Source organism: Excalfactoria chinensis, chromosome 1 (genome assembly GCF_039878825.1).
Source record: "Excalfactoria chinensis isolate bCotChi1 chromosome 1, bCotChi1.hap2, whole genome shotgun sequence".
NCBI classification, from domain to species: domain Eukaryota; kingdom Metazoa; phylum Chordata; class Aves; order Galliformes; family Phasianidae; genus Excalfactoria; species Excalfactoria chinensis.
The window spans coordinates 128,429,066-128,456,648 of NC_092825.1; the positions used below are offsets into that span (position 1 = coordinate 128,429,066).

General features: G+C 41.2%; 1 protein-coding gene across 2 annotated transcripts in view; it reads right to left on the bottom strand.

Moving 5' to 3' along the window:
* ST6GAL2 (ST6 beta-galactoside alpha-2,6-sialyltransferase 2) overlaps positions 1-27,583 on the bottom strand; it is a 178,642-nt gene that overhangs the window by 69,006 nt on the left and 82,053 nt on the right. The window contains exon 3 of one of the 2 annotated variants that reach the window (XM_072360017.1): positions 20,003-20,167. The exons of the other annotated variant lie outside the window; for it this stretch is intronic. The gene's annotated coding sequence lies outside the window, so the exon portion shown is untranslated. The remainder of the gene's footprint in view (positions 1-20,002; positions 20,168-27,583) is intronic. 2 annotated transcript variants of the gene reach the window in all.

The window sequence follows — 27,583 nt, forward strand, 5'->3', positions numbered from 1 at the left end:
GTAAAAACCCAGCTTACATCATGCTTATCCAAGAACTTCCTAAAAGACACTGGTATGTTTTAAAGCATTCAAATCCCTAGCTTCTTAAAATGTACACCATAGGACAGATAAATACACTTGGCTGGGGAAGAAGAATATCCCTTTTCTAAACACACATCAACATTAGGTACGGAATGTAAAAGCTCAAAGAAATGTTGGCGTGACAGAGAAAGGTAGACAATCCACCCTGTTTCTCTTGGGCTAAGTAACTTCATTAGCATTCAACTTTTAGCATGCAGTTTTCTTCTTTCACCAGTTACATCTTTCTTCTTTGAAAGTGCACAGCCTTTATAAACCAAGGCCAAGTATAGGCTGCAGTGCTCCTGGTCAGCAAGGGCACCATAGGAACATTAAGAAAAAAGCAGCTGTTGTATCTTTCTAACGTGTACTGAACTTCTACTGATTGCTCTGCTGAGTCAGTATCCACAGATCAGTGGCTTGGAAGTTTCACAGGAGAGAGTGTACTTTGCTAAATAACCTGATTCACACCAGAATGGTTGAAATAACCTTTGGAAATATGTTGCTTCAAAATTAAGTTTTGCTTTCCCATGCAGAAAGGTGAACACATGCTTGAGAAAGCTATAATAAGCATAAGATGACAAAGCTAAAACCGAACATATCAGTTAACTCATAGGTGAATGCATTTGTATCATTTTCTTGGGTTACTGTTTGAAAGAAAAGGTTGAAGCCATGTGTTTTAAACCTGATTTGGAATTGAAAACAAGTCCTTTATGTTAAAACATCACCTACAGACAAATGCATGGGAGACGTGTATCAGAGCAAACAAACTGGTTAGAGGAAACATAACAGAGCACAGACAGTTCTCATTCTGAGAACTACCCCTTTAGATCTTAGAAAAATAAATTCACCTGCCCTTTAGAAAGGAAACAAATAAACAAACAAAAATGAAATTTCAAAGGCCCTTGCTCAGGTAACATTAAAAAGGAAGCTAATTTAGGAAACTACTGAGGGAAAGAAATGTGTGAATATGCAATGAATGTGAATAACAATCATCTGTGTTTGTGAGAGGGCAGCTAAATCTTCCATGTCACTCCAGTGCGCTTGCTAAATCTTGTCTGGAAGTCACCTCAAGTACAACTTTCTGTGAAAGCAGAGCTTGGTTATTTGATTACCTGGGTCAGTCCAAGTCCAGTAAGGGATATTCCAGCTTTCTGTGGATGACCTTGTCCAGTGTTTAGTAGTCTTACAGGGAAGCATTTTACTTTTTCTTATACCCAGACAGAAATTTCCTTGAAGTCCATCTCCATGAAGAGCTTAACTCCATTTTCTTTATTACTAGCTTTTAGGTATTGGAAAACTGCAACCTCAGCCCCCAAGTGCCTTTCTTTCTGTGGGATGAGCAAAACCAATTTCTTCATGTCAGGTTCTGCAATCATCTCATGCATGAACTACATGGCCCTTTCTGTGTCTTCTCCAACTTTTCACTGTTTTTCTGGAACAGGGGGGACCAAACTGGAGCACAGTGTTCCAGCTGTGGCCTATTAAATACCAAGGGTTATGGGATAGCCACTTTCCTTGATCTGCTGGCTGTACTCATACTGAAGGAGCCCAGGCTATGGCTTCCTACAAGGTCAGGCTCCTACCATGTGTTCATCTCGCTCCCTGTTCGGATCTCCAGTCCCTTTTCAGCAGAGCTAGACATCCCCAGCCTGTATTGCTTCTTGGGATTAGAATAATCTCAGATGTAGGAGTTCACTTTTTTTCTTCTATTCAACATCATTCACATCTTGTTGGCCCAACCTTCCAGCCTGTCAAGGTCTCCCTGTATGATGGCTCTTCCTATTTACCTCTCCTCAGCTTAGAGTTATTTGCTAACTTGAACAATCATCAGTATCAAAGAAAGAAGTTGTAAGCAGTTTTATAACATGCTCTAAATATGGTAATTCAAGTTCTGTTTATTGCAGTTTGGATTTCTTCACCGTGACAAAGTGCACTTTCCATTCTTGCATCTTTGCTTCAGCAGTCTTTCCAGCATAGTCCTTTTGCTGAACAGGGTTACTCTGATACCACATGAAAAAAAGAGGGTTGAAGAGGCTCTTGGGGAAGTGGGGATCCATCCTCCTATGTAGTTCCTGCCTGGAATATGAACTACCAGCACTGGCATTAATCCCAGAAGCAGAAATCTGCTTGTGCATTTCACAGAGCTCTGGGTAAAGGAGTTTGTTAGCATGGGACTAACAAATCTAAAAGGTTTTTTCTAGTAGTCACTCATATGTGGGTTAACCAGAGTAGTCAGTCCCTGATTTCCTGAAGAAACACCAAAGGAACTTCTATCAGGAAGCAAAGGGAGGAAATACGACACATCAAGGCAGATGCTGAAACTGTAGCGAGAGAAGGGTGAGGAAATAAGTACGCCATCTGAGTCACACGGCTCAGTTATTGGTGCAGTACATTTCTGAGACAACCCCTGCAGTCTTTATTACACCTATGTTACAGAGGAGCACCCTGTTCCTACCTCTGAAAAAAAGTCCATATATATGACTTTATTCACCTGCCTATTCCCAGACAGCACCAGAGAAACTTTACGTTCCTCTTTTTTTTTTTTTTTTTTTTTTTTTAAATGGAGAAACAATAGGATTTCCATCAATTCCTAGAATTATGATCCATTGCTTGGTTATAACCAATGCAGCCAAAGGCTTCCAAGATTTTAATCTATGTTTCCTTTGATCAGTGACATTCTTTTGTTATTTCTTAAATTGTTTAAATCAAAGACTCTCAGTTTATTTGCACCCGCAGGTTCTTGTATGGAGATATCAAATTCCCCCTTAGTCAGCTACAGTCAAGCATATTTATTTCTTTTAATCTTGTCTAGAAATTAATCCCTTGTGTTTTTAATATTTTTTAATGTCCTTTTCTGAATTTCTGTCAGTTTTTTGGAGCCTTTTTGACAGAGATGTGTTTAGACTGGGGAGCAGTAGCTTAGCTGCAGCTTCCTCATTCTCTCATCTCTGCACGTTGTCCAAGGAGATCTGACATCTCCAGCCTGGAAATCAATGGTGAGGTTTGCAGCAGTCTTCGGAAAATGGAAAAATGGTCTGAAACCATCTCCACGAATTCTAATGATGGTGCTGGAGACAAGTGCTCTGTTTGTTGCTCAACTGAGGTAGGGGAACACAGGTACTGTCCGTCCTGAGAAAGCTGTCACCCTCCTAAAGCAAAACATATCACTGAGACACAGTTCTGATGCTTTGCATCTTCATGTAAGATAAAAATCAGAGTGCTTTATACTGAAAGTGACACGTATGTGGAGCAGGCTGGTGGACAGAGCGTTCAGATGCCAAAATGTAGTTTTGCACAGAAAATGAACGAAAAAAAGATGGTATTGCATAGTGCACTACCACAGCCAGAGTGAAATTTTGCCTAATATAGGAGCACAAATTGAGACTTGGAGGACATAAAGACTGCTTTGCAGCTTTCCCTTCCTGGGGAAGATTATACAGAAATTCAAATCCCAGCATGAGTTTTAACACACAGCTTCCAACAGCTGCTGGGTATCACATAAGAAATTGGCAAGTCTTCAGTAGCAGCTGTGCCTTGCCACATCCCTGGCAGTACCACAGAGCTGTAAGGGATAGAGGTGACTCAGGTACTTTGGTGAGACATTTTCCACTGGGATTGTATTGTAACAGAGCAGCTATAGGCGTACTCAAGATCCCACCATGTTACTTTCTCCAGCACAGTTAAAAGAAGATTATAACTGTTCAAGGGGCTTTTGGTCTACAGACACAGTTACCAATTTTTTCTTCTACATATACTAAATCCAAACATGGGGTTTTGATCTTCAGAAGAAAAAATATGTTTTGAAGTCAGAGATGGCCTGGTTCACTCATGGTCACGTGGTTTCAGAGGCAGAGATATGAATTACACTTGCAATCTTGCTTTCCGTTACATCAGTATAACTTCAGGTCCCTTATTTGCACTTGTCTGTGAAACAAGAGACCTTCTTCTGAAGAAACTGATGCTCATTCTGACATCTCTGAAAAACCTACATGATGTTTCCCTCCCTGCATGTGGGGAAGAATGAAGCCACAATGCAGCAGTACCTGAGAGGGGCCTTTTTTTTTTTTTTTTTTTCAAAGCTGGATCAAAGGATAACAATTAAATAAACTTTTCCATTTATTTCTGACATACTGCAAGGTGTTTGAGCTTTGCTATTGCTTTGTTACAGACTAGCAGCACACAACAGCCACCCCTCAGGTGAGAACAGCAACATCTAGCTGAGAAATCAGCAGCGTCCTAATACAAGATGATTCGATCCCTTTCAAATATCTTATCTTATTCCTTAGCTCCACAGTTTTTCGAGAATTGGATTTTGCCTTTTTAAATATATATATATATATTATCTGTACATCATAAAAAAAGAAACAATTTGTGGCCATACATGCTTTATTTTTCATAATAACTTCTTGCCACCTTTGTCTAACAGCGAAATTGCTTGAAGGGGTTAAGCCTGCACAAGGGCTATGCACAGCTTTCAGTGGTTAGAGGTCAGGGCAAAGAAAGGAATCAATTTTTTTTTCTCTGCTTGCACAAACTACTAAATGTGCAAGACTCAATATCAAACAGTAAGCATTTCTGTGGACCTAGTCTGTACGTGCAGCAAATTCAGTATCACCAAACACATTCCATAGGGGTTTCAGGGAGAGTGGAGTGCTGTCTGTTGGGAATGGGCTCTCTCTACTCACTTAATCTATTGTTTCCGAATATTTTCAGAGTCCTCAGAGAGGCTTTTGTATAATAATGTCTCTAGGAACAACATATACAAAAGAGCTGGTCTGGGAAATGAATATGTATTTACTAATATATTTTCATACAGGAGTGAAGCATCCATTCTAATGAAACAAAACTTGTACTAATGAATGACATTAAGCGAAGCAAGGCAGATCATCTTTCACTCTGGGGACTCGAACACATATTTCTAGGGCATCGTGCAGACTGCTACAGATTTTGACTCTCACTCCAAACACTCCAGACACAATCCCTTCTCTCTTCCCCTCCCCTCCCTTCCCCCATCTCCTTCCCCTGAATTCAGAAAACTTTACCATTCACTTAAACACTGCAGGGCTTGAGAATCAATCATTTATTGTTAGGAACAGGTGTCACACTTTGGGGAAAAAGCTAGGAAATTCATGCTTTCTCTGCCTAGAGTCAGGAAGAGTGTCTCGATAGTTATTGTATTGTTTTGTTTGATTTGGCCATGTTCTTTTCTCCCTCTCTAACTTTGCACACTCAATAGAGTCTGAAAGGTGATTCCACTTAGAATCTCATAGGTATTTATTTCAGGTTGATGCGAATCTCATTCTCTGTGCTCTGCCACTATTGACTAATTCTCCACTGAGTATAATGGGAGTTTAAGGATCTAACTTAAATATAACTGACTAACTTAAATATAATCTAACTTAAATATAACTAATAGAACTGAGCTTGGCTTCTAAGGTTAAGGAGAATAGTAAATGTTTTTATAAACACATCAATACCAAGAGGAAGGCTAAGGAAAATCCCCATCCCTTGTTGGATTCTGAGGGCAACTTGGTCACTGAGGATCGGGACAAGGCTGAGGTACTTAATACCTTCTTTGCCTCGGTCTTCAATAGTTATGCTTGTAACTCCCTGGGAACGCACCCCCCTACACTGGTAGACGGGAAGGGGGAACCAAAAGAGCCTTGCGTGATCCGTGATGAGATGGTTCTGGACCTACTTAGAAAGCTGAATGTTTATAAGTCCATGGGGCCGGATGGGTTGCACCCTAGAGTTCTGAGGGAGTTGGCGGATGTGGTCGCCAAACCACTGTCCATAATTTTTCAGCAGTCTTGGCTGACTGGGGATGTCCCGGTGGATTGGAGACTGGCAAATGTGACGCCTATCTTCAAAAAGGGCCGGAAAGATGATCCTGGCAGCTACAGGCCCATCAGTCTCACCTCGGTGCCTGGGAAGGTTATGGAAAGGATAATCTCAGGTATCATCATGGACAAACTAAAGGTCAGCCATGGGATCGGGCCTAGTCAGCATGGGTTTATGAATGGTAGATCCTGCCTGACTAACCTGATTTCATTCTATGACAAGGTGACCCGCTTAGTAGATGAGGGAAAGGCTGTCGACGTGGTCTACCTGGACTTCAGTAAGGCCTTTGACACTGTCCCCCATAACATTCTGGTAGAGAAGCTGGCTGCCCGTGGTTTGGATGGGTGCACGCTCCGCTGGGTGAAGAACTGGTTGGATGGCCGGGCCCAGAGAGTTGTGGTCAATGGAGTGGAATCCAGTTGGCGGCCGGTCACAAGTGGCGTCCCCCAGGGCTCGGTGCTTGGGCCGCTTCTGTTTAACATCTTCATTGATGATTTGGATGAGGGGATTGAGTGCACCCTCAGTAAGTTTGCAGACGACACTAAGCTGGGAGGGAGTGTTGATCTGCCTGAGGGGAGAAGGGCACTACAGAGAGACCTGGATAGACTTGATCGATGGGCCAAGGTTAATGGAATGAGTTTCAACAGGGCCAAGTGTCGGGTCCTGCATTTTGGTCATAACAACCCCAGGCAACCCTACAGGCTTGGGGAGGTGTGGCTGGAAAGCTGCCTGATGGAAAGGGACCTTGGTGTGCTGATGGACAGTCGGCTGAATATGAGCCAGCAGTGTGCCCAGGTGGCCAAGAAGGCCAATGGCATCCTGGCTTGTATCAGGAATGGTGTGGTGAGCAGGACTAAGGAAGTCATCCTGCCCCTGTACTCAGCATTGGTGAGGCCTCACCTCGAGTACTGTGTCCAGTTTTGGGCACCTCAGCACAAGAAGGACATGGAGGTACTGGAGCAGGTCCAGAGAAGGGCAACGAGGCTCGTTAAGGGCTTGGAGAATCAGCCCTATGAGGAGAGGCTAAGGAAGCTGGGGCTGTTTAGTCTGAGGAAGAGGAGGCTGAGGGGAGACCTTATTGCTGTCTTCCAGTACCTGAAAGGTTCTTACAGTGAGAGTGGGGCAGGTCTCTTCTCACTACTGACTTGTGACAGGACGAGGGGAAATGGCCTCAAGTTGCGCCAGGGCAAGTTTAGGTTGGATATTAGAAAGAACTTCTTTACAGAAAGGGTGGTTAGGTACTGGAATGGGCTCCCCAAGGAGGTGGTTGAATCGCCATCCCTGGATGTGTTTAAGAGCCGCTTGGATGTGGTACTCAGGGATATGATTTAGCAGAGGTTTGTTGTGGTATTGTTTTTGTGGTTGTTTTTTTTTTTTAAGAGATAGGCTACTGGTTAGGCTGCGGTTGGACTTGATGATCTTCAAGGTCTTTTCCAACCTGAGTAATTCTATGATTCTATGATTCTATAAACACCTATTTGTAGATACCAGAGTGTAGGTGTCTATAGAGTTTCTGGTGTACATCCATAGGTAAAAAATTTGGTACAGAGATAGCTTTTTAATGGTGTTTTGATCAAGAAAAGTACAGTTGTCTGCATTTTTAAAAGTGGATAGATTAATGAGAATAAAAGCTTCCTGGCAAAACCAAGAATTTGGAGCTTCAACCACGTTTAACTTCGAAAGGCAGAAAGGTGGCAGAGTGGTTAATTCATGCACATTTGGTACATTTGGTCTCTGTGTCCAACCTCAGCGTGACCAAGGGAGGATTCAAGGATGCTCTTCTTCAGACATGTCCTTGTTAGGCCAAAGGCAGCAGTGAGAAACCAGTGTTGAATTTAAGTTAACTGGGGAAGTGAAGGAGTTGTCAGAGTGTGGCTTAGACTGACCACGTAGATGTAGCTCTGACCTGTCACAAGGCAAGCCCTGAGCTGCTGCATGCATATTTAAAAGGAATATAAAAAGAAATCAAGCAAAAAGTATTTCCAAATCAGGAAAAGCCAAGAGAGGGGCATCTTATTTCCCAGAAAAGTTCTCCTCGTGTGATTAAGTTTGCTCAATTTGAAGTAAATTCTCTCTTGTCTGTTCTCTTTATGCTGAGGCGCTGTGCACTTGGCAAGCCTCTAGCTGAAATGGTGTCCTTCAGACAACAGGCAGACAATTTTGCAGTGGTAATAAGACAGCAGGAGAGTATGTGAAATGATTTCAGGGAGTTTGGTGTGAATAAGATGGGGCCGGGCTAGCAAGCTCACACAGATTTATTTCTAGACAGAATCCATTGGTCTTATTCACAAATACAGTTTCAGCAGTGTTCGCTACCATGATCAAACTGGTAACATGAAACCATTATTACAGAGCCCAGCCACTCAGTTTGGTACTCAGAAAGAATCCAAATGTATTTCTAAAGTTTTGGAACTAAGAGTATTTTGGCTTGTTATACATATCCATCTTATGACCCCTCAATTTTTAATTCTACCTCTCTCAGTTCCACTCCAGGTGGCAGCGAAAGGACTGGGAAAGACAGGGTTGCTTTGGATGGAATCACTTAGGGAAAAACACACCTTAAAGGCTTACTTACATTAGCAAGTCTTGCAGCTTTAGCTGTGCTAGTATAGAAGGCATTCTTAGTTCCCTGAGTCCCAATCCAATTATAATTGTTACCATGCACTAGTGGAAATAGCTGTAGCAGGATACATTTTTCTCTAACATAGGGAAGTCCTAAATGGCAAGCAAACAAGTGGTGGCTTTCTGAGTGAAAGTGACTCGAGGCTCACGTATTCTGCCAACTCTAGTCCACATATGCAAAGGTATCTCTGACCCACATTCCCTCTGTATTTAGCAATGCAATTTCTTTTCCTGTATCATGAGCATCAGTAGGAGTGGGAAATGACTGCATAATTCATGCTGAAACTCATTCACTGCATTAATTTAGATAGCTATGTTAAACCTTTCTGAAGGTTTTTCATAACACATAAAGCAGTGCTATTGATGTATTCCCCCTGGATTCTCCTTCCTGAGTATGTCAGTACTTCTGAGCACACAAGCCTGCAAATCTTGTATAGCACAAGCTATGAACTTCTGACCTCCATCCCACATAAGCAAAAAATATCTTACAGTAGTATTCATGGAATTTTTGTTGTTCTAATAGGTCCACACGTTCTTTTGCACAGTACCTGCCCAGAATCCCCTCAAAACACTCTGTTCTCTTAACCTGATCACCAAGGGAAATACCACTTACATTTTTGAGAAAGTAATAAAGAATATTTGGGAAATTACAGGTGTGCAAACCTCATGTCTATGCCTGGGAAGGTCACGAAACAGGTGATTCTGGAATCTACGTTAAAGCACATACAAAATGAGGAGGTGATTAATGACAGACAGCACAGCTTCACCAAGAGCAGATCATTCCTAACCAATCTGATAGCTTTCTATGATGGAGTGACAGCATCAGTGGACAAAGGAAGAGCAAATGATACCTGGACTTGTGCAAGGCCTTTGACATGGTCCCACACCACATCCTTATATCTAAATTAAAGATATATGGATTTAAAGGATGGACTATTCAGTGAATAAAGAACTAGTTCGACAGATGCAGACAGTGTTGTAGTCAACAGCCCTATGTCCAGGCAGTGGCCAGTGACAAATGGCAACATCCAAGGTCTGTCTTGTGGCTGATGCTCTTTGACATCTTAATTAATGACCTAGGTAGTTGGATTGAGTGTACCCTCATCAAGTTTGCTGATGACACCAAGCTGGATGGTGCAGGTGACAACATCTAGATGAACCGGTAAAAAAGGGACACCATTCAGAGACCTGGACAGACTTGAAAAGGGGGCTCACAAGAACCTAATGAGGTTCAACAAGGCCAAGTACAAAGTGTTTCACTTGGGTTGGGACAATTCCAGATATATGTATAGACTGGGAGAACTCCTTGAGAGCAGTCCTGAGGAGAAGGACTTAGAGGTCCTGGTAGATGTAAAACTTAACATGAGCCAGCAGTGTGCACTTGTAGCCAAACACCTTTCACAGAATCACAGAATCACAGAATCATAGGGGTTGGAAGGGATCTCTAGAGATCATCGAGTCCAACCCCCCTGCCAAAGCAGGCTCCCTACACCATGTCACACAGGTAGGCATTCAGATGGGTCTTGAATATCTCCAGAAAAGGAGACTCCACCACCTCCCTGGGCAGTCTGTTCCAGTGCTCCATCACCCTCACCATAAAGAAGTTCTTGAGCACATTCGTGCAGAACTTCCTATGCTGAAGTTGTAGTTTCTTTGTTGTGGTTTCTCAGGAGAAGTTCTTCCTTACAGCAGTTACTGTCCCAGAACAGACTGTGGAGATGTTTGCATGCTCCATGACAACTAGGGAGGTCCTTCTTATTCTGGATAGCTGTCCTTCAACAGGTCTATAGCTGAAGCCTGTGTTTAAGGCAGATAAAAGGCCCTATGTCTTAGTAGCTGGCATCAGATTTTAAGAGTAATGGTATACTCCTTAGAAAAGCAACTGGGGGAAACCAACAGATGCTGTAATTAAAATAGGAGTGGTGTTTAGTTTCTTGTAACACTTGTAAGAATAGATATTGCATACACTGTCTGATTTTATATGTATATATGATTACATATAAAGACGGACATTAACTTTGTACAAAGTGTACAGGTTGAAATGGAAAGTGTTTGCAAGTTAGAAAGTGGTAGATTGAAGATCACTCAAGAAACATGAAGACAATTCTGCCTGGTTCTCAACTGTATGAATAGACTACTTTTTTTTTTTTTTTTTTCCTAATGTGATATCTGCCTCTTTCAAAACATCAGGCAGCCCCAAGTAGTGATGAACTTGGACTGTCCAGTGCTGGAGTCAGTTAGTTGCAGCCCAACTGCCTTGTGTAGCAAAATTCAATCCCCAGCATGAGAAATTTTTGATCAGATGATGGAGATTTGTTTTGTAAGTCAGTGAGCTATTGATCTTATAAGAAAAATAAGGCTTATTCTTTTGGGATTTTTTTTTTTTCCTCCTATCTGCATTTCATACTTTTCACAAAGCCACCAGAATAAATGCTCACCGACTGAACCAGAACAAGGAGAATAGTGGATTCCAAGATATATTGATAAAAATTGGGTAAGGAAAGTGAATCTGAGAACCATTCGAGATACTTTACCTGTCTCCTTAGTGCTCCTGTCCTCCCACATCTGTTGCTTAATTTTTCCCACAAGAGATAAACTGGAGTACTACCAGTAAATTTCAAAGGAAAACATTTATAGCTCTCTGATATCTCCACTAGTCACTTTGAAGTCTGACATAAGACCAGCTGCAAAAGATGTGTTTACAAATGTGAAATTTTTCGAACGATTGATGACCACATGCCAAAGCCACAAATGCTGAATAATTAATTATCCAGAGTGCCGTGTGAATCATAAAGGCAGTTCATCTTTTCATTTAGCTGAGCCCTGTTGCAGAACATTATCAAAGCTATATGAGCTACGTAAACAATAAGGAAAAACATCCAGTGCAACCTTAAGTAATAAGTTAACTAAAAAACACAACAAAATTTAAATGTATGTGACTCCATTTAATCAAACTAAGTTACTCTTGTGTTTATTGATTCTGTTCTAAATCTACTATCATATATATGTTCTATGTCTCTTGTTAGGATGAAGTCAGTATAATAGTTAGGTTACATATCTGTGTGTGCTGAGGGTAATTTAAGTACAGACTAAATTTCATACATGCTAACAGGTCAAAACTTGTCTTGAATTTACAGCTATGTGCCAGTGGGGACAAAAATGCCTTTGCACGCATCCAGCTAAGTTCACTGAAAGATTTCACCAATATAATTGGCAGCAGCTTCCTAGGGAGAAAAGCTTCCTGAGGGATTGGATACTGGGGACAAAAGGACATTAAACACACTTTGTAAGATGCAGACTGCAGACAGTGCAGTAGCGCTCCCATTGAGAGGTAATGGATGATGAAGTGCGACAACCCAACAGTCTCTGCAATGCTCATGAATCCTGGCTGTGCTCAGGATGGGATTTCTTCCAGGAAAACCAAAATCCTGGACCCTCCTCCCCTGGAGCAGAGAGGGAAGGAGGAGCAGGGGAGAAAGCTGCTTGAGTGAAAACTGTGTGCCCACTGTCTACAAGGGGGACATAGCCAAGGCAGATACATTTTATTCTTTATGAAGTGGCCCAGGGTAACTTCTCTTTTGATTGATTATGAACATATCTGTTCCACCATGTGCTCAGCCATTTAGTCCTCGAGGTCTCTCTGCTGCAAAACATAGTGATGTAGAGAGTGGTGTGCTCTTGTGAGGCTTCACCAACTCAACAGGATTCTCAGAGACGTGCAGGCAGCATGCAGCCTAAAAAAAGACCAGAGGAACTCACACCTTGTACACACATCACCCACTGAATGGGTCTGTAGGTGGTGTTAAACTCGGAATGCTGTCTGTCTTTTGGTACACCAGTGCACTGAAAAGAGATTGGCAGGAAGATATTGTCTAGGAATATACATGCTATGTGTTAAGTGGGGGGATTTCATTTGAAAGCTAGGTGAAAAATGATTTTGTTATTGCGCTGTCTTTTGTTTGCTTGTGTTATTTCAGAGACGTGGCATTTGGTGTTATTGCACTCTAGTAAGTTTGAAGCTATTTGGTAGAAATCCTGGAAGCTCTGTTATCACAGTAGACCACTGCACATTCAAAAAATCTGTCTATCATTTAGATGTTGCTATAGCAACAACCTAGTTCCAGCTGGAAAAAACTGGTTCACTTGTGCCTGCATATTCTGAACTACAATCTTGCTTTCTCCCATTGAGCAGCAGCAAAATGTCTTTTATCATTTGAGGCATAAAAAAACTCCAGGGAAAGAGAACTCCATGGGAAGGACACCACCCTGCCCTTGTGCCATTCACTAGTAAGTAACTTCTTTGCTTCCAGATGAAGAAAATATTACATTTTTAAAATACATTTCTGATAATTATTTTCAGTTTTGTTGTTTAACTCAAGTCCATGTTTTGCAGATTTTTAACCAATTAAGCACTTTCTCATCATTGCTATAAATAAAGATGTCATTTTCATGGTAGTACTCCTCCAGCTATTGGAAGGGGCGTGCACTAAGCCATGAGCTATAGTAATTACAAATGATCTCCAGATGGTACCATGGCAGGCCAAATTGATGGTATTTTTAGGTCTGAACACTTATCTACACAGTCACAAGCAAGGAAGTCCTTCAGACTGTGCCTGAGGCTTCTAGGAGGGAAGATGGGGTGTGTGCCCCATGTCCCTTCTGGATTCAGAGTCAGAGGCAGGATCTCCTGTGTGCTGGTCCAAAGTCAAGTAGCTGTCGGTGACACAGAGCATGACTGCATATGCTGTGCAGGCTGTTTTCTTAGGACAATACGGTTTACATGCCCCAGCTGTCAAAACTGCCCAAGCATCAGGTCAACAATGCTGGTAATGTGCCAGTTTTCCTGTGCAAAGAGAGTGATTTAGCTAGTTGGTCAGCTTTTGAGCCACAGAATTTCTGCTGGGCAAATGAGACCCTCATGTATACTGCCTCTGCTCTTAGGCTCTGCCTCTGTGGGGCCTGGGGCAAACTTTGTCTTTAATGCAGTGGTGCTGGTGCAAAAGAACAGTGCTGTGACTTTGGGTCACTTTTTCCTTCACCTGCCCTCTGGTAAAACAGGTGCTAGTTCCTTTCATGTGGTCAGGGCCCATGAAAGCAGCAGGGTTCGTGTCTGCCTCACTGAGAGGGATGAAGAAAAGGGATGCCATAAAGGCAACAGGTTGCTAAAAACACAGATGATCATCAGTAGGTGGTCTATAGAGTTCATGGATATGCAATTATATCCATCAAGTAAAATTCTTGGAGGAAAATAATACCTCTCAGAAGTTAAAAAAATAAAATAAAATAAAATAAAATAAAATAAAAATAAAAATAAAAATAAAAATAAAAGTGAGATGATAAATTGTTTGCAGGGCTGAGTGTTACTGAGTTTTTTTCTGATCTGGCTTCCTCCAAGAGCAGTCACGGCCTGGTCCATGCAGCACTTCCACTGCTGAACCCAGGAGTCACTTTGAGGGATTTCTGGATACTTCTTGCTTTGTTTCCCTGTTTCATTGTCATACTTACCTGCAAGAACTGGAAAAAACAGAGGAGAAATTGTTTCTGTCATTTAGATAGTTAGACCCTTTCTGAGCATCACCTCTGGGTATCTGTTAGATTGCTGTTATTTTGCAGACCACAGGCAAAGAAATGCAGCTCTAAATGACCTCAGCTCTCCTTGTGTCACACATATCCTTTTAATTTTGCACTCTAACTGCAGCAGAGACATTCTTTTTCTATGATGTCTGTGTCTCTGCCAGCTTTTTAAATCTTCAGCCTTTTGTATCCCAACAATGAGTAACACACTTGCAGTCTTAACAATGGAGAAGTTTCTCTTTTCCTTCTTCAGCTCACAACGGTGGAGTATTGAGGCTCAAACTATTATGCTCTCTCACCATTACTGTGATGCAGAGAACCTTTCCTAACTAATATCACCCACAAACTGTGCTAAGGGGAATACAGGGGGGTATTACTGCAATTGGTTTGGCAGCCCCCTCAGAAAGGTGTCACATTCTCTCCTTCCTTTTTTGAGCCTTAGTTGTTTTCTGAGATGCATTCCTATGCTGATGGATAGAGATAAATAAGCCAGATTAACAGGCTACCACAGAAACATCTTATGGAAGAAGAGGCCCAGACAAGGCTGGGTTGTCAGAATGGCTGGAGAAACAACTATGGGTGGGAACTTGTTCTCTTTTCTTAAGGTTCCTAATATTTAGGATAAGAAAAAGTCTCACTGATTTCTTCAGGACATCATTCTGCTTTCAGCTCAAGTGATGCTTCTGTTTTATGCCTGGCATCCTTAAACTGTTATGTACTTTAACATCTTTTATCTCTGCCAGTTCCCTCATGCGCTTTACCCGTAGCAGAATCATTAGAGCCATTTATGAAGTTAATATGATGCACAATAGGCTTAGCTACATAGTCATTTTTCTCTTTCTTGTGTCACTTATCCACCTACTCATGCAGCCTTTATAGATGGATAGGCTTCCTGGACAGGGAAAGCTAGGAAATATACCTTGTAGCAACGGCATAAGGTACTGTTTAATTTGATTTTAATGTGATTTGTGATGCACCCTGGTTTAATAACTTATCTTTCTGGTTGACAGAAACAGTTACTCCTTCATACCTGTTAGGATCCTTCCTAGACTAATTTAAGGAATCACATTGCTAAGAATACTTTCTATTGAAGGCTGCCTTGTTGTTCCACCATAGGTATGGCATTTATTTTTCCAGCACCCTGTTTTGCTCATCCTTTCCTGAGCCTGGCTAGCCTAAGAATCCAACCTGTCTCTTGCAAGTTATATCGTGGAGCTCTAACCATAGCCCAAGGGATCAGCGTTGAACAACGATTTTTTAATGAGCACGCTCAATGTAGGTTGCTCTTATTTAGCATAAAAAGAAGCATAATCCCCACTCCAAGCCATTTGCAATCTAAGGGTTGGATTGTGGCTATAAGCCACATCTTGCAGTGAGGGGAAAGTGCAGAGAGCTGCTTGTGAAGGCATTTTTACTAAGGCTCTGGGTGCTCAAAGGTCAGCAACTGCTGCTACAGTTATGTACAAGCATAAACATGTGGATCATGAAAGACATGAATTGGTGGCCCAGCTCTTATTTGAGGGGGAGATATGAAGCCTCTCTGTAAGTCTGAATGCCATCAGTTCTGCAGAGTGAGAAGAGTCCTTGCCCCACACTCTTCAGCCACTGTAAGATTACACCAGGCAGACATGTGGGTTTATCACAGGAGGCTGCAACAGAACAGACACAGCTACTTTCCTCTGCAGCTTGTTGCCACTGATGCCGCAATGAAAGCAATGGTCTTCCTGAGCGAACAGGTTGCAGTTTTTTAAATAAGAAGGGCAGAGAGGCATTTGTGTTCAGCCAAATAATTGAAGGGAGGCCAAAAAAGCCTAGGGTCAAGTAAGGCACTTCACGGCTATAGCTGCTTATGTAGAGTGACCAGAAGTGGCACTGAGAGCCACGCATCTGGTCAGCATACCATTCCTTCCTCTCTACAACCTGCTTTTGAAGCTAAGAACTCACAAAGGACCAGCATGTAAAATTTTTACAGAAGAAGTGGTTTTTGTGAGTCAGTTCTGTACCAGTTCTTCAGTGGAAAAAAAAATCTTGCTCAACCAAGGAGGAAAAACTCTTATCACTGCCTAGGAAAAGCAGCTGTTCCTAAACAACAAGCTGTTTCTTAACAACAGTTTTCTGCGGGTATAGCAATAAAGAGGAAAAAGAAAAAAAACACACATATTTTCCAGTCCTCAGGCTGGCAAACAAAACCTTCCTGGTAAGAACTGGTACAGTAGATTCAGAGATTTTGCCAAGACAGAGACAGTCAGAAATGGTTGAGGAAGACACTGAAAGCATGGGAGGGGTAAATTCTGATTAGAGACTTGGGACTCCTCCAGACAGCAAGGGAATTGCTTTTAGGGACAGATAATGGGGAAAAAAAGGAAACAGAGATCTGAGGAGACAGGATGACCCAGGACACACCCTGCATCTCCACGCATATATACAGAAAAGACAAAATGGTGGAAAGAAGACTGATTGACATTACTGCAGGTAAAAATAAGCTGGTTAGAAACTGGAACATTTTTTGAGTAAAGGAAAAAATTCTTCCTGACCACAAGAAAAGTAATATAAAGTTAGCAAACTAGACATTTTGCAACCACATAAGTCTTTAAGGAATCCCATTCTAATGACAGAACCGTGCTTTTAGGAACACAGTATCCAATAGAGAGCCACATGCAAAAACTGGGCAGCTGAAATTCTGAAGTCTCTAACAGTGTCAGAAAAGCATTGTTTTAATAAGACATATATTAAAAGTAATACGAAATATGGTGAAAAGACTGCTGAGCTGAATATCTTATTCTACGTACAGCCTTCTCTTTAAGACCAGACTGTAGTCAGACATGGCAGATAGGCATGTTCATCATTTGTACTCAGTGTACATGGACAGCCTTCATTCGGTCCAGGCTCATTCCAAAACAACTTTGAGAAAGGCAAAGCCCTCCTTTCTGTACTGTGGTTAAAGCCTGCCTGTGAGATATGAGGGAGTCACTTCAATCACTTCATCAAGCCCCATAATATTCAAAATGACATTTCTGCTTCCATAAATGCCGTGCCAAATAGACTGCAGATGAGGCTGAATGAGGCCCTGTCCCACCCTCCTACTGAGTTGGGAGAACACTGCAGCCAGGGAAGCACAAATCATAGATACATAAGCAAAGTAGCGCAGGGAGACCTCAGTCTACCCTTGGGCTAGGGTAGGCTTGCCCTTTCAGATGAACTTTTTCAGTATTGAATGCAGCCTCTCTCAGGACTGTTTGGACAATATAAGAATGTAACCTTTTAATGAGAAGCACATGCACAACAGATAACCTTATCAGACCTGAACACAGGCACACACAGGTTGAAAAACATTTGGCGTGGCAACACAGATTCTTCTTGCAGCCTTGCCAAGCATGTCTGTGCCAGCTCAATCAAATACAATAATGTATTGTTAAGTAATGAGTTTCGTAAAAAGGGCCAAACTCTGTGTGATGCCTCATAGGAACAGCTCTGTGAGTGGTCCTTTTGTGCTCAAGGCTCCCCAAGTTAATGTGACTTGAGACCTACATCACTTGCATTTGGCTGTCATTTCTTTCCAAGGGAAAGCTGGTTATGGTCTTGCAAAAGTAAATGTAGAAGTGTGCAGACTTTCAGACTTGATTACTCATAATTATTGATGTAGACATACATGCATATGAAATGTTTGATGAGGATCTGGAGCCACACTTCTAAAACACTGGCTCTACAGAGAATCACATCTCACACAATTACTAGAGCATTTTTTTTCTGTCTGAAAATAATTATGCCAACATTAAGAATGGTTTCACTATATATTTCAACCTATTTTAATCCCCTTCAGTCTAACCTCACTGCTGGAACCCTGGGCATGCCTTAGCAGGTCTGGCAGAAAAGGTGTTGATGACTACGCTGGGCCACATACAGATGCCATATAGGGCACATTTGCTAGTGGATTTCATTCACTCTCCTTTCAGTACAGCCAAACTTTCTCAGTGCCTCACAGACATCAGATAAACCCTCCTGCTGACAGCATGAGAGTTTTCTGTCCATTCAGTCCTATCTGCAGTTCTGCATGGGACCTGGCCATTTAAACAGTGGCTGGGAGATTTGTTCTCATTTCTGGCCTGCCTTTAATCACTGAGAAATTGACCTCAGAGACCTCCTGCCATTCTCAGCCCTCCCCTGTCCTGAGAGCTAGGGCAGCATTCTTGCTGGTTCTCTTGCAGTGAGCTCAGGGCACAGTTGCAGTGTAAATAAATTAGCCATTTCAAAAGTCAACCACACAGTGAGAGGCATTATGCCTGATTCAAATCAAAACCACAGGTCAGGTGAGGTCTGCAAAGATATGACATTTACACTGTCAGAGAAACCCGTCCAGTAATTTGTTACTGTTTCATTTTTGAGACTGTGAATGCCTACTAAGTTGCCTTTCATTTTCCCATGCGACAATTTTGTTTCTTCCAGGAGTGTGGACATAGGTAAACAAGTAATGTGGGAAAATGGGAAAAGAGGATAAGTGGGAACATGCTAGAAGGTTTATATGCATGGTGGGTGCATCTGATATCCTGATACACACACTAATCAGGAATGCACAGGAAGCTAGAGCCCCCTGAAGCTTACAATCAGGCTCTGAAGACAGATAAACAGTTGCCTAATATCAGCTTTAGGGTCATTTCCAAGAAAAAAACAGTGCTTCGGATGTACAATGTTTTGTACATTGTTGAGACTTTCAAACCTGTCAGAAAAACTCCGTGGTCAATGATACCGATCAGAAGAAAACCAGAGGTAATCCGTACTTGTGCAGTTTCCAAAACTCTCTCAGGTTTGACATAGACAGATATAGATCATGACATTGTCACGAGTAACATTCTGATAAAACTAACATCGTACTTAGATGAAATGAGCTGTCTGATTGTTGACATTATTATTAACATCCTCTGCTCACTGCAGGATGAAACCATGCAAACAACAGAAGAAAAACAACAGAACACATACAATAATATATTGAAGGCTTTACCATATAAATTCTACTGCCTTCAAAATGGAGACCTCAGCGCTGGATCTGGTTCACAGTGCTATGGGATTCTGACACACATTTAACAGCCATAAAGATAACCTCTCCCTGCTCCAATGTGCCCCAAAAGAAACATCTAATTCTCTGTGTGCCCTAGTTTAGTATAGTATAGAAGCTGTTCTTGTGAAACTGAGGGCTCAAAATCAACATTTTCTACCATGGATAGCTTCTCTAAGCCAGAAGATTATACTTGACAAGCAAGGAATTTACCAGACACTTGGTGATTAGCACTCAAACACACTTCAGATTTGCACATCAGATCATCCAAATAGCAAATGCTTTGCCCAATTTTCCTAGTGCTAAGAGTCTTCTTTCACATGGAAACTCTGACGACTCCAGATCATGCTTTCAGACATTAAGTAGGTGAAAGACTACAAGCCATTAGAAATATGATTGAGCATCTGAGTGCAATAGAACCATAGAATCACCAAGAAGAGAGAACTCTATCATTTCAAGGTTGCTCTGCCAAAGACAATCCCTGACTTCTGCATCTCCCACCAGTCCTTCTCTGTTTGTGTCCAAACTGAGTATGCTTGTTCTCTATAAAAAGCAATTTCTCAAATGATCCTTTTCACTGTCTCAGAACAATCATTTGCAGACTTTTTTTTTTTTTTTTTTTTTTTTTTTTTTTTTTTTTTTTTCCAGAACAGAATGGTGACTTCATCGAACCCAATTTCAATTTTTTTCTTGGGGCTGCAATGATTAATTTCAGTTAGAAATTCTGAGAACATGCCTGTAGACTTTACATGCTGAGAGAACCTCCCAGGTCTGATGGAACCATCTTCAGAGTCACACCATGTGTTAGTGTAGCAAAGATCCTTCATTAAGGGAACAGAAATGACATAAGATTACCTGAAGGGAGATCTTCAGGTTGTGAATATTAGTGTAGCTCAGACATGTACAGTGTTGCTTGTTGCCTGCAAGGTGTTTGGTCTGTGACTCTGCTGAGGCACTGATGAGCTCCTGATTTCCAGTGTTAGAAAATCCAACTGCCCCTGTTGTGAGAGGATTTTCTGTCTGTCAAAAGAAAACCATGTGAAATACATTTAGTTCCACAAAGTGAGAATATGTGAGCTTAGTAGAGTCAAAGTGTGATACAAGGAGGACACGAACCTACAACACAGAGAGTTCTTTCAGACAATGTTTACATGCAATGAGCACTAATTAGAACCTATAAGTTATTCTCCTCAGAAATCTCACATCTGAACTTAAAAAACAACTATTGTGGTGTTCCAGGGAAATGTGAGGTTCACATTTGCAATTCATTTCAAGACAGCAGTGAATTACTTGGATTAGCTATAATCCAGGGCTTCTATATTCTGGCTATTTTCTGTCTGTAAAGACAAGCAATGATTGTTTGTCCAGGGATTATGTGTTGTAGATATCAACAACCAGTTGATTCTCTAAAGATGTGATGTCTTGTAGCTTTGGATAGTAAGAATTGGGAATACCTTGGCTTTGAGCAGAGCTGTTGCTGACCTGAATGCTTTTCAAATTTCAGTGGCAAAATTTGAACTTAATTTTATTCAAATGAGTTAATTCTTCGGACTGCAAGAAAATCAGTTTACAAATGTTACCCTTTTCACTATAGACGACATGCAACAATTGCTTTTCACAGGAAACGATTCCTAGACATCTACATTAGAAGAACAATAGTGTAAACAGTGAGTTCCAACACCTCAGGGACCTTAGAACATGATGCGTAGAATCACAGGTTGAAAATTCTGTCATTTTTAAAGCTAAATATGGTCACAATCTCTTTCAGTACATGCAAGCTTTTTTCTTCTAAAACAAAAGTAGCATTTTTTCACCTCCATAGTTCTGAAGCTTGATTGAATGTATTAAAAAAGATTGGAAGAGAATTTTTTTGTCTGCTGTGGTTATGAATGGCGAGTTTCACCTCTGGAAGCAGTAAAATGACCAAGTCATAAATCTTGCAAAAGCAGTGCATGGAATAAGCACAGTAATTCAGACTTAACTCTGTGGTTGTAAATAGGTTTCTTTAATGCATAATAGGGTCCAAAGTTTCATAACTCTTGTAATAAATATTGTTTTGATCTCCAAAAAGCGGCAAGGTTCACTCTCAGATGTGTTCACTTAGATTTATAATTTCTTCTAAACTGGTTTGTAAGACCTTAGCCTCAATATTGTTTGTGAGTTCTGCAAGCTATATATAAATCTTGTTTGGAGCTTTTGTAGAAGACTAATAATTTGCCCTAAAAACTCATGGCTATATTGAGTCTCTCTGATGTCACTGCATTCATTTTGTTTTCTCTCAAAGTATTTAAAATCCTTTCTTGTAACATTCTAGGCAAGTTCAACCCTGCAAGCTGTATAGAGACATGTCACATGAAGTGACAGTAACATTAGTGTCTGAACAAGAAGAAAACAAAAACAAATATGGCCCAGGCTCCAATGCCATAATCAGTATGCATCCTTAGAAAAAAATCAGACGTACTGATCAGTGAAGCAATTTGCATGCAGAGCTTGGGTAGTGAGAATGTCTGGGATTTCTTGCCAGCTACATTGGAGCACTCCTGTGAGATTCTGGCCTCTTCCTTCAACTTGTACAATCCTGCCAAGCCCGAGTATGCAAATTAATTAACTGCCTCTTTCTTTAAGATTTAAAACAAAATTAAGTAATCTTATGTACACTTTTCTTTTTTGCTTCCAACTTTGATGGAAGTCATGTTTTCAGGTTCCCACTGCCACCTTCTAGAAACATATATATACACAATTTTACTCCTGAAAAGGGTTAATACTCTCATGAAATCTCTTGGCTCAAGGAGCAGGAGCATTCAGAGGATGCATATCATGAAATTTGCTGTGGGATCAAGAATTAAATAACTGATATTCTGGTGGGTTTAGCTCTCCTGCTTGCAGTGAGAATGCTCTTCCACTGGTTACACCTGCTTCAGATGGATTTACAAAGATTTAGCTGGTGTTTGCAGGTCTCTGAACTGCGCAGGAGAGAGGTATGATATCCATGCTGTGTGCAAAATGATACAGTATTGAGCTTTGAGGTCTGCTCAACCACTGGCCAGACAGCTGATGAGACATCCAATTTCTAGAGTCCTTCATCTGCTCTATTTGTGTAAATGGTAGATAGAGTGCCAATAGGTGGCACTTGAAAATATTTACTATGCTTCCTGTGCTTTACTGGACCAATAAAAACATGTTATTGTGCACTGCAAAAGCTTTTCTCTCTGGAGATTCTTGCTTCAGGTTATAGCAAGAAGGATCTAATCCTGTCCTGATTTACATTGTGCATGTCAGTGTAACCCCAGCTCTCTTCCCGGAGTGCTCGTGGTGTGAAGGATGTATCAGCTGTCGTGATGCATGTCTATCTGCTGTGTATGACTGTCTCTGGGCTTCAACACACTTCTCTTAACCTTGCCACAGACCATGCATGTATCAAGCTTTGTGAGTGCTGGCTTGTAATGGAGGCACATCTTCTATAACACTGACTTTTTGGAGTTACATTTTTCTAAGATTTAACTGCACACAAAACAAATGTTATGATGGACCTCTTTGATCTTTGCACAGACTTCCACACTTATTTCATGTTACCACATTTTGAAGTAATTGTAAACAATGGTGTGGAAATGCAGAAAGAAAGTTCTTTAGAGGAGGATGGGGAAATTACTGTAGCTGGAGAATCATAGAAAACAGTTACAAGGGACTATGAGAGGTTGTACACTAAGTTTAGCATGGATTTTGGAAGATTACTGCTGTATAATAATATCAAATCATAATAAAATAATTTTATGCTTCAGCACTGTGTTTAAAAGGAAAGAGTCTGACTAGGTAAAGTTGAACACTTTCTCTTCCAGAACAGTGGACTCTGCCTTTCTTCCCTATCCTCACATTCTGTGGTGGTGTAAAATCTAAGAGTTATTGCACTTCAAGTTGGATTGCTTTTCAGAAGTGTAAGAGAGAGCAGAATTAGACCTGGTGTACCACAGATTTTTGTGTAGTGGTTTTGTAACGAGAGAAACAATACTGCTTGAAGTAGAAGTGGAAAATAGTCCTCTGGAGTGCTTTTCTACAGCAGCAAGGGACAACTAGAAACATGGTGGAAAGTAATTTTGTATTTTGACCTCTCAAATTCTCTCCAAAGCACTTTCATGTGCTATGAGAACTGAGCTGTAAACCCTGTACCAATTATTTGTATTCTTTAATCTCTTTCCATTACTCTGCTAAATCTGAGTTTCTTAATCCCTTTCCTTATTGGAAGGGGTAAATCTGTCCTCCACCCATAGAGACACAAGTGATATTAACAAGCTGAAGAAATAACTCGTGAACTCGTTTGCCTTTTAGCAAGGAATAAATTGTAAAAGCAAGAAACTGCCTCTGAGAGTTAAGGGAAAGGAAGAAGATGTGGCATGGGGCCACATGAGTGTGATTTCACACACCCTGATGCAGAACGTAATTCTGATGAAGTGACATTGGTGCAGGGACCAGTGCCACCAAGAACATTGCCCTCCAGGATGTCTTGTCTGTCTCAACAGATGTATGTGAGGATAAGTTTTGTCTTATCATCACTGCAGATATGCTGCTCTTCCTACACTATTTAGTCAGCCTGTAAAAATCTTACACGACAGCTGGAAAAGAAGTAAACAATAACAACCAGTAAAGCATATATAGCATTTCTAAGGTGCTTCAGTCTTCTTAACTCTTTTCTGTTTTTTTTCCAAAATGTTTCTTGTGAACTCAGGAGCACACAAGGTCATTCATCCTTCTGGGGGTGCACGGACACTGTCCTGCCTTGCTAAAGAAACCAAAAAGTTGACCTTTCACTTTGGCAAATAATCAGTTCTAACTAAATTATGTAGCCAGGATGGGCCCCTCTGTGGTCAGCGGCCTTCTGACTCAGTGGCAAGGTTAACTGGGGCCTCAGCACACTTTGTGTTGGAAGAGACAGGCAAGCGTGAACTGTCCTGTCTGAATCAGCAGAACCTTTCTAGTCCTGAAAACAGGAAAGCAAATCATTGTAGACATGTCTGTACCATAAACTGCAAAAGGGACCCAGCACATCGTTCTCTCCCATTCTACCCTTTTGGGGTCGTGGGCTACATGAAGCACATCCCTCTGCTTTATAGAAAACAAGCACAAGGTATTGGCTTCAGTGACAACAGATAGGTTGAAAGAAATAACACCTAGATCTCCTCAGCTGAAAAGAACCTCTCAGGGAAGGAGAAATTGAGTATTTCCTCAAGTAATGGTTTCCAAGCCATAGTACATCAGCCACTTCAGATTGGTCCTTGCTTGGACACAGGCAGGACTTGCTTCTGTTAGTGTCAGTTTGGCTGTCAGAGTTACTCCTCATTGTCACCTAACCATTGCTGCTGATGGTACATAAGCAAAGCAAGTGAATGGTTGCAAGGTCAGGTTTTTTAAAAGCACTAGCTTGTTTAACATTGCCTTTAGTCTGTATGGCGTCCCAACAAAAACTGCAGCTAGGCATTGTGTCTATGTGTATTTTTTCTCTTCAGCAGTGATAGGATAAATCACAAGAGCATTTTGCTGTCGATAAAGCAGAATCTGCTCAGAGAATAATCTGCCAGTGGCAATACACCAGAATATTGAAATAGAGATTGTAGCAGGTATATAGATTTTGACAGATAAATTAATTATAATAGACAGTTCTACATCCTTCTCCCCTAAATTAGTTCTGGTAATGCTATATTTAAATCAATAAAAATATATTAGGTAAAACAGAAAAATAAATTACATCATCTGTGCTTGGAACTGATTCCTGTATCTTCCAAATTGCTTTTCTGAAATAAATGGAGAAAGTTTTCTCAGCTCTCAGAAGGGTGAAATTTTTCTCTTTCATATGAAAAAGTAACTTTTGTCTAAGAAAAAAAAAAAATAGATCAACTGAACAATGTGATAGGGAACTCATTCTTCAGGGCCTTTTTGTTCCAACTGTATCTGTGTAAATACTGTTGCGATAGACATATTCCTGTTTCAAATAAGTTGTCCTCAACAATGATACTCCCTTTCCCTCCATTTCTATCACCAGTGAACCGTTTTTACCCTCCAAGCCCTTCAGTGCTTGGTAGTGCCTGGCCTGTAGCAACCACTACCTTTCCTGTTTGTAACAATTACATCTCTGATGACCTCTACATGTGGTTTGGGAGCTGTGTGCACAATAGTAGTTCCAGGACTGGGCATCAGAATTCACCGGGCTAACAAGACTTTAAGTGTTCAAAGTTTTATTTATGAACAGGTGTTTCCATTTTTATAGGATCTTTTCAACGTGGTTGGGCATGTGTGATGTTTGCCTAGTAATCTTCAAGGAGGTGTGAATTTATTGACGGATATTTACCAGTGGCAGGGATTGAGATGGGACAAAAGTTGTTGGTCTTCATAGAATCACAGAATCATAGAATGTTTTGGGCTGGAAGGGATCCCAAGGATCATCAAGCTCCAACCGCCCTGCCACATGTAAGGCCACCAACCTTCATATCTAATACTACACCGGGCTGTCCAGGGCAGCATCCTACCTGACCCTGAACACCTCTTCCTTTAGCATCAGTTGTCTCAGGGCAGGTGATGTGGCCATAAAGTCACAAGGCTATGAAATCCTTTTATTTAGGTTGGGAATGAAGCCAAGTTTGTCCCTGCTGAAAAGGAAGACATACATTGCAGTGGTCCATACTCAGCACTGGAAATGTTTTCATCAGCAAGTATTAGAGTCCTGGAAGATGTATGGACTGGGAAAGTACTCACACACTTTTGTTGCCAAGTTTGTGTCCTAAGTTCACATCCCATAACCAGGCTGTGTCATAACACAGATCTGCTTTCTGTTGGCAAGGTCTTGAGGTTGTGCAGAAATTTTGCAAATCCACTGGCAAAGCTCCAGACAGAGAACAAAAGAGGCAGATAATATTAATTAGAAAATCATTTCAGCCTGTATTCATTCTGGATCATGCAAATTAGAGGTTTGCTTCTGTTCCGAGACTTCGAGATAAAAAGCTCAGTGATCTCAGGCCCAGGTTGCTCTGAGGATACCATATTTAGCCATATCAACCCCAACCTTTCTGCATGTCTCAGTCTCCCAAGCACTAATTTGGAGTGATCTGGCCTGACTTACTTTTTCCTCTCTGAAGCAATCCGATATTTTTGAAAATCTAAGATTCTGGTTTCCAATTCTGTGCTACCCCAACAAGAAATTGGATGTACCTCTGTCAGTGCTTTCAAGTAGAGTGTAATTCACTTTGCTGATCAGCGTTGGAATCTTGTGGTGAGAAGATAACCCCATTCAGGCAGCGTAACAGCTCTGTTTCGTACTTTTAAGAGGAAGGAGTAGAAGAGAGGTGTTAGATATCTTCTCATCTGATTTCCCTTCCCAGATCATTTCAGTTGCTAAAACTGCTGGGAGGAAAGAAGTGGGGGGCAGAGGAGCAAGGCAGAGTTCTGCCTGTCCTCATATTGCTTTGCTGTTCCAGAAGGGCTTTTCTGACAAAGTATGGGAAGATCAAAAAAAAAATTTCACAACTCAATATTTCACAACTTTTACTATGTTAGTATAAGAATATCCTGTTTCTTTTTTTTGTTTGTTTGTTTGTTTGTTTTGTTATTGTTGTTGTTTTTGTGACAGTATCAACATGATGCCGTTCACTTATCTTGGTGCCACTGTATGAGACTTGTCCATTTAATTCAGGAATCATACATAGATGCCTAAAACAAATAAATAACATTAGGTTTCTGGTGAAAAAGTCATCCGATGGAGGTGCTTCAGTTAGCTGCATTTTCAGCTGAGAGATTAAGGGTCTTGGAGGCCCTCCAGAGAAAGACCTTACTCAGACACCTACATGCCCGGTGGCACAGTGGTATAAAGTGCTGCTTGCAACACCAGAGGCCCGGGGTTCGAATCCCCCCTGTGGCGCAAGTGGTAGAAGTGCTGCTCTGCTACACGGAAAAGGCTCGAATCCTGGGAGCTGGACTTGATGATCTCTAAGGTCCCTTCCAACTCACATGATACTGTGATACTGTGATTTAGATCAAACTGATTCTACTTGTCCAATTTTCATTTCTAAAATATAGGAAGAAGTATCTCAGATGGAGTTTGTAGGCTGTTATTAAACTAGATTTTTGTGGGTTTTTTTTCTTCAGTTTTGTTTTGTTTTGTTTGTTCTGTTTTTTTAATTCCTTTTTTTTCCTTTTTTTTTTCTTTTTTCTTTTTTTTTCCTGGTGAATATTTTCCTTTGTGATAAGTCTTTGTTTCTTTCTCTGTCATAGATTCATCTAATTCCCCAATTTGCCCACAGTTTGACACAACATACATTGTTTCTTGGCCTGTCTCGTGCCCATTCTGTCTCCCTCTCTTGCTTCTCTTTATTCATCAGCCACTTTTCCCCATCTCTTTCCCCTGTGGTGACCACCTCGGGCAATGTTTGTCCAGAACCTTGCTGTACATTGCAT